At 33.7% G+C, this 7,965-nt stretch overlaps 1 long non-coding RNA gene across 1 annotated transcript; it reads left to right on the top strand.

The window, feature by feature from the left end:
- The first annotated feature begins 6,658 nt into the window (after window positions 1–6,658).
- On the top strand, window positions 6,659–7,350 carry LOC146887028 (uncharacterized). The gene is made up of 2 exons (XR_014994623.1): window positions 6,659–6,800; window positions 7,072–7,350. It is a non-coding gene; the product is annotated as an uncharacterized LOC146887028 (long non-coding RNA).
- Window positions 7,351–7,965: the final 615 nt, after the last annotated feature.

Below are 7,965 nucleotides of genomic sequence, written 5' to 3'. Positions count from 1 at the left end.
ATATATTCGAATAAAAAAATTATTCAATTATTAATTAATTTATATTGTTACATATTATTATATATTATTATATTTGTGGTACAATTTGTTTTATTTTTAAAAATTTTTTAAATATGAAATAAATTATTTATGATACATTATAAATAAAAATAAATTGTATGTATATATTTTATTTATGAAAGATGAATATTTAACTTAATTTAATTAAAAAATTAGAATTCACTTAATATTCAAATATTGGTATTAAAAGAATTAATCTTTTTAAAAATAATAATTGATATTAGTATATAATTATTATATATATATATATATATATATATATATTTATTTATAGGGAGAGTTTATTCAACTCAAGTGAAGATGGTTTTGATGATGTCCAAGGCTATGCATCATGTGCATCACTAGTTTAGGATTAGTCATGAGTTTCTAGCTTGTGCATTAGATATTGGAGATCAAAAATTACATATAAAACAAACTTGCATTGAATTGTATCAGCCATCAAACTCTTGAATGTGAACTCGTGAATATATTAGCTACTTAACTAATAGATTAGATGAGGGCACTGCACTGATGTAGTGAAAATACACTCACGATAATCTATTAGGTAAATTCCTAATCTATTAGTCACTACAGTAGAACTCTGGTATAAAATCAGTTTTGAAATCATTTTTAAAAACAGAGAGAAAAATAACTAAATTACTGATAAACTAATTGAGAGACTTCTTTTCTGAGATCTACAAAGTTCTTGTACTTTCTTGGGAGATCATTCAAGTGAACCTTCAAGAAGATTTATGGTGGATTCAACCTTGGTGGATCAAGCTTGGATCTAGGATCAAGTGACAAATCTACACATCCACTAGGTGTATTCGTTCCTTGTTTCTTTTCTATTGTATTTCTGTTTACAGTTGATTCACTGTGTAAAGTGAAAGTCTAGGTGCAATTGTGTGAATGCATTGCATCTAGGGGGAGTTCTTGATTTATAGATCAAGCTCCTTAGTCTTTAAGATCTTGAATTATATAGATGTTCTTGTAATTCTTGTATCTTAATTGATTTAGTGAAATCCTCCTAAGTGGGTTGCTTAGGAGAAGACTAGACGTAGATTCATATTGAACCAAACCAATATAAATTGTTGTGTTCTTATTTCTCTCATCTTTCATGCCTTTTGCAATTACTTTAATCAGTCCATTAACACAGAACTATGAAACTGGAAAATGGGGGTATAAAGATTAAATAAACCTTCAAGATTCATTTAAAATCACTTAAAGATTCAATACCTAATTCACCCCCTCTCTTGGTTGGGTTTTATTAGATAGATCTGAATTAACTATATATATATATATATATATATATATATATATATATATATATATATATACTATAAATAAAAGAAAATGATACGAAATACAAAATGAAAGTCAACAAATTAAAAACATAAAACTTAAAACTTAATCCTAATCCTATGAAACCTTAAACGATTGTTGTTGGCATTCCTGTGACTATTCGAACACATTCTAAGTTCAAACAAAACCCTTTGCCCTCGAATCACTTTTGGTTGAACTGTTGCAAACTAGCAAGCACGAGAAGCTCGCATTGAAGGCATCAAAGGTTGTCGAAGTTCGTACAGTGAAGAAGTGTGAACATTAGGTTTTGATTTCAGCGCGGAGACAGTGCCAAGAAGCTTGGAAGAGAACTTGAAGAGGTTACAGCGACGTTGAGTTCGAATCCTAAATCAGGTTAATTATCTCGACCTTTGTCATTTTTCGTTCACCTTCTTCAAAGTTGGTTTGCAGAATGAAGTTTTCTAATATATTAACTATTTTGAAGAGAACCAGGTTTGGGAGGTTGCAACGATATTATCGAGTTCAATTTTAGTTTCATTGATAGTTCAGATTGCAACTATAGCAGGTTAGTATAGTTTAAAATTTTACTTATCCTAGCTATTTTAGTTATTAGTCTTTGTCTAGGTAGTGAAATTCTGTTTTAAGGTTCAATTTTGAGAAGTAAATATATTTTTAGAGTCCTTATACCTTTTTACACTTGCTTACGTAGTTTTAGTTCACTTTTTACATACTTTTTTTAGATTTGCATGACAATAGTTATGTTGAATCTCATTTTTGATTGCTAGTGCGTCCTTAAATTCTAAAATTGTTAGGCTTAGCATCCTTCTCCTAATACCTTCAATTGATGTTGCTTGTCAATAATTAATGCAATTTAAGAAACTATATTAGAATAAATTAGAAGTTATACTAGCAACTATGACTGCCAAGTAATCTAATCATTTTCTACTACTCTAAGCCTTAGAGCAATCTCAATGATACCAAACCATACCAATTCATGATTTATCAGACAATACAAAGCCATATGTAATTCATCACTTGATATAATTTACTAGCTTACCAAATTGCATCGGAGCAATCACAAAACCTCAAAGAATAACAAAAGCACTTGCAGTAAATACTTAGAGGAAACCTTGTCATTTTTCTGCAACTTGTAAGCTACTGCCAGGTATAGTTGAGCACAAGCTAAGAGATGTGAATTTGGCACACCACAAGTTGAAGCATCCGTGGAATTTTTAGAATTCGAAGTGGCAACTACACTTAAAAGCTCAATGGAACTCCTTAACCTTTTTTATCATCTTCACATGTTCCATTGTTCCTTGACTTTCTACTAATCTATCAATTTTCTTCATACCCAATTCCATGTTCACAAAAACCTCATTAGCAAAAAAAGGCAAGTTCGCTTCTATTCAGTCTTTCTATGGGAAATTAAGGCTTCAATCATAGAACTCAATAGAAATTACGCAATTCTATAGCAGTAATCAAGTAACTATAGCTACAGTGCAAAACTTTTACCCCCTTTATTAACTTGTCTTTTCATAGGTCATTTTTAAGAGTTAAACAAAACCTAAATAATTCTCCCTAACGAAGTATAGGGAAATTGACTCGGGATCGAATATAAGGAAATGGTTCGTGTTAAGTGTAGCTTGCACAATTATATTTCGCTTATAAAGAAAAAAAAAGAAAAAAAAGGGGGAAAAAGAAAATTAAACTAAGAAGCTAAGAAAAAATTGTACAGATTTTCATTCAATTAAAACTACGCTAATTGCATGATTTAAACTAAAGAAGATATGAGTGAATGCAATGCATGAGATTCAAGAAACCTAAAATGTAATCTAAATGGAATGAAGATGAACCTAAAAGATTAGGCATGCAGTGCAGATGGCATATCAAATTGGCTGCTGTATTGGACCACCTATATGTTGGATTAAACCACTTTAGAAACCTCAATCTGAAAATTCATTCAAGTGCAGCCACATTCACACCCACATAAAAGGATATGATAGAATGCAGTAATATATGGATGCAGAATCAACTCCATGCAGAAGACAAGTGCAGCAGAATTCTGACATGATGAGTGCAATGCTAATTAATGCAGAATTGAATGATGCAAAATGTGTGTGCATACACTATGCCTAAAGGCAAAATATAAGTTGGAATTATAAATGAGAATGATGAATTGAATACAAAAAGGGATGGAAATGGAAGATGCAATGCCAAATTCAGGAGAGCATGCGTTAATATGTTATAGCAGCAACAAGTCAGTAAATGCAGCCATTGACTCAACAAAACACAAACGCATAAGAATGCAGAATCAGTAAAATGTGGCAGCAGAGAAACAGATCACAAATGCGGCAGAAGAAATGAATGAAAGCAGAACCACATTCAACTTATCCACATGAAGGCAATGTAGATTTCACAGCAGAATTAGATTATAGAACAGATCAAGACCTAGCTACAATGAAAACATGAAGTGAGATGCCTACACTATGCAAAATTGTTTTAGCAGAAATGATGCAAAATTTTGGACTATAGTGGCAAATTCCGGATAAGTGACAACAGCAGCAGTAAAATGAATGCAGATGTAGTATGTAAATGCATGATAAGCTTATGAAAATGCAAGTTGAAATGATCTAAAACATTCTAATGTGAACGTGAATGAAAGCACGAATGCAACACTAATCTAGATGACAGTATGCATGAGACCCTATGGTACCATAATTGGGTCTGTGATAACATGAAAACGTGGATGCACGGAACCTAGCATGATAATGAATCAATCAAGCCCAGCTAGTGACAATAAACCAAACAGAATAAAAATCTAATTTTTAATGACAACATTGAAATCAGACCTACAAGCATGCATCTCACCTAAGTGTCAAAATGTATTTCATCTCAAACCAGAATGTGAATGTGATGTTATGTAGAATGGGTGTACGTGTAGGGCTGAAAACTAATGCAGAATGGAAAAATCATGATTAACACAATGCAAATGCAAGATGTAACATGATGGCAACAATAATCATTTTGTGACAGCATCAAGATAGCTACTAAAATGCAAAGAAAGTGACAAAGTGCATGGAAGAAAAGGATTCAACTAAAACACTACTGGAAAGCTTGAATCAAAAAACTAGTTACAACAGAAAATTAATTCTGAGACAAGGAAGTTACTAGTACATAATCATGAAACAACAACAGAATGGTAAACAGAAAACAATAAAGAAAGCTTAAATGCTGCAGAATTGGACATGAATGTGAAAGCTATTTTAGTGATCAAACTAAAATCTTTTTGCACTCGAGAAGAGATCTCGTGAATGTGTGCCCACTTTGGGGTCACTCGGTTCCCAAAAAGGAAACATTGAAATGTTCATTGTGAACCATGCTTAAATCACTAAGTCAGCAGCACAAACGAAACGAGAGGCATTGAAAACTAAAGCACATAAATTAAACTAGAATAACGCAACAGAAAACGGTAAAGGAAACTGAAAGTGAACAAAATTTAAAGCTGAAAAATATGGAATGGAATTCTAAACTGCAGAACTTAAACACAAGGAACTTGATACGCAATCAAAGCATAAACTACTAAATTGAAAGCTGGAAATCAGCAATTAAAAGGAAGCATTGTATTCATTGCAAAATCAAAAGAGGATTACACGAGACAAAGAAAGTTTTGAAATTAAAATGGTGTAGGAAGCTCACTTAGCACAATCCCGACCACTTTGTGCTCGTGATTGAGTAGGTGGGATTACCAAACACACCGGAAGAAACCTAATCCTTGAAGGCCTCTTTGTGCTCATCAAAGAAGAGGAAACTCCTACACAATGTCTATTGAACCCTTAGGGTTTTCGGTTACAGATGTTTTAAACCCTTAGGGTTTCTGTTTCACATGTTTGTTACCTAATAACTATTTCAGATCAGTTATTAGGGTTGTTTTCCCTTTCTCCAAAACCTATTTAAACATAGGTTTCGTTTCCCTTTGTATTCAGTACATTACAGAAGAAATAAAGGTTTCAGTTTTTTTCCTCTTACCTGCGTTGCTATGCTGGATCTTCTTTGCCTCTCTGCTATCCCTGCAACACAGTTCCGTTCCTCTGCTCAGTGCTCGCGCTCCATAGAGAAAATGAGAAACCCTATCCAGCGACCTCAATATGGTATCAGAGCAGGTTTTTAACCTGCTCTGCCTCCGCTACACTCTGTTACACACCAAGCTCAAGGTTTCTTGGCGCCTTTCTTGAAAATGGACAATAAAGACGTGGTCAAGACTGAGAGCACCAACTATGGAATGCAGAACACTAATCTTGATCAAGCCCTCATACCCACCAGCCCTTATTACCTACATCCTGGAGAAAACCCAGGTTTGACATTAGTTTCCACTAATTTGAATGATTCTAATTACTCCTCTTGGAGCAGGAATATGCAGTGTGCACTGCTGTCCAAAAATAAGCTGAAGTTTGTCAATGGGAGCATCAAGAGTCCCCTTCCTAATGATCCCACATACGAAGCATGGGAAAGATGCAATGTTATGATCTTGTCATGGATTATGAGGGTTCTTTCTCCTGATATTGCTGAGAGTGTCCTATACATTGATTCTGCTAAATATTTGTGGGAAGAACTTAAAGAAAGGTTCTCTCAAAGAGACTATTTTCAGATCTCTGATCTTCTCCAGGAAATTCACTCCATCAAGCAAGGAGAAAGGACCATAACCCAATACTTTACAGAATTGAAGAAGCTATGGGAGGAGCTGGACTTCTTGCGTCCCTTATCAACTTGCACATGTGGAAAACCCTGTGAGTGTAATCTTACTAAAGTCTTCTTGAAACAGAGAGATGTTGAACATTCTATTTGTTTTTTAAAGGGCCTAAATGATTGTTACAGCAATGTGAAGACTCAAGTTTTGTTAATGGATCCCTTGCCTAGTATAAACAAAGTGTTTTCTTTAATAATACAACAAGAAAGGAAATATAACAGTACTGGAACTTTAAGTGCTGAAAATAAGGTTCTTTTGAATACTACTGAGAAAACCAACTACAAAGCTCAAGAACAGGGTTCTTGGAAAGGTCAAGGCAGAGGAAACAACTTTCGTGGCCAAGGAAGGGGCAGAGGAAGAAATCCCAATCAAGGGAAACAATGCACATACTGCCATAAAATGAACCATACAGCTGATGAATGCTATTCAAAGCATGGTTATCCCCCATGGTATAAACAGAAAGGAGATCAAGAAAGAAGTTACAACAGTTATAAAAATGGCAACACACAGCAGACATGCAACCTAACTGTCAAGACTGATGCACAAGACTCCACTAATCAGACTTCCATCAAAGAAGCTGACACAAGTACTTCCTTAAGTACTGAACAAATACAGAAACTGCTGAGGCTTTTGGAAGACAAGATTGAATCCAATCATGCGGTCAACCACATTCAAAGGTCTAGCAACAATATCTCTACTCACAAAGATCAACAAGGTAAACTCTGGATCTTAGATACAGGAGCTACAGATCATGTAACACATGATCTGAATTAGTTTTCAACATTTTATAAAATCAAACTTGTAACTGTAAGACTTCCTAATAATTCTACTATCATTGCTGAATATGCTGGAACAAAATACTTCACTAATGATTTCATAATCTACAATGTTCTTTATATTCCAGATTTTTCTTTTAATTTGATTTATGTGCAGTCCCTTATCAAAGACCTAAACTTCAAACTATTTTTTCTAATGAGAATTGTTAGATCCAGCACAATACTTCATACAAGACGATTGGGCGTGCTAGCATGCTAAAGGGTTTATACTACCTTGATAACTGCCCCTCCATCTTTGAAGATTATCTGCCTCTAAATATAGCTCTCAATTGTTCTAAAACTAGTGTAAACGTTTGGCATCTCAGATTAGGACATCCATGTGACAATGTTATGAAACAAATATGTAAAGTTTTTCCTTATGTGAATGATTCTTGTAAAAATATTTGTGATATCTGCCACTATTCTAAGCAACATAAACTTCCTTTCCAACATAGCACTACATCTTCTTTAAATTGCTTTGACATGATACATACTGATATATGGGGTCCCATTTTTGTCCCTTCTATACATGGTCATATATATTTCCTTACTGTGGTTGATGATTATTCTAGGCATACTTGGATCTTTCATATGCATTCTAAGAGTGAAACCAGAAAACTTTTGCTAAATTTTGTCATTTACATCAAAAATCAGTTTGAAAAGAACATTAAAATCATAAGGTCTGACAATGGACCTAAGTTTGATTACACTGATTTATACAACAGTTATGGCATTAAGCATAAAAAAAGCTGTGTTGGAACTCTAGAACAGAATTCTGTTGTGGAAAGAAAGCATCAACACATTCTTAATGTTGCTAGAAGTCTTTTATTTCAGTCTAAATTGCCTAAATGCTATTGGTATTATGCTGTTAATCATGCTGTACACTTAATAAATAAAATACCTTCCGCTGTTCTAAAGAATAAATCTCCCTATGAAATTCTTAATAAAAATCCTCGCACTTATCTTAGGTTAAAGGCTTTTGGTTGTCTATGCTTTGCTTCCACCAGTGATGTTAACAAAAATAGGCTTGATCCTAGGGCTAGCAAAATGCGTTTTTATTGGTTT

This window comes from Vigna unguiculata, chromosome 4 (genome assembly GCF_037176805.1).
Source record: "Vigna unguiculata cultivar grain cowpea cultivar isolate G323 ecotype 2 chromosome 4, ASM3717680v1, whole genome shotgun sequence".
Taxonomy (NCBI): domain Eukaryota; kingdom Viridiplantae; phylum Streptophyta; class Magnoliopsida; order Fabales; family Fabaceae; genus Vigna; species Vigna unguiculata.
The sequence above is the reverse complement of the archived record's forward strand: the minus strand, read 5'-3'. Positions and strand labels throughout refer to the sequence as shown.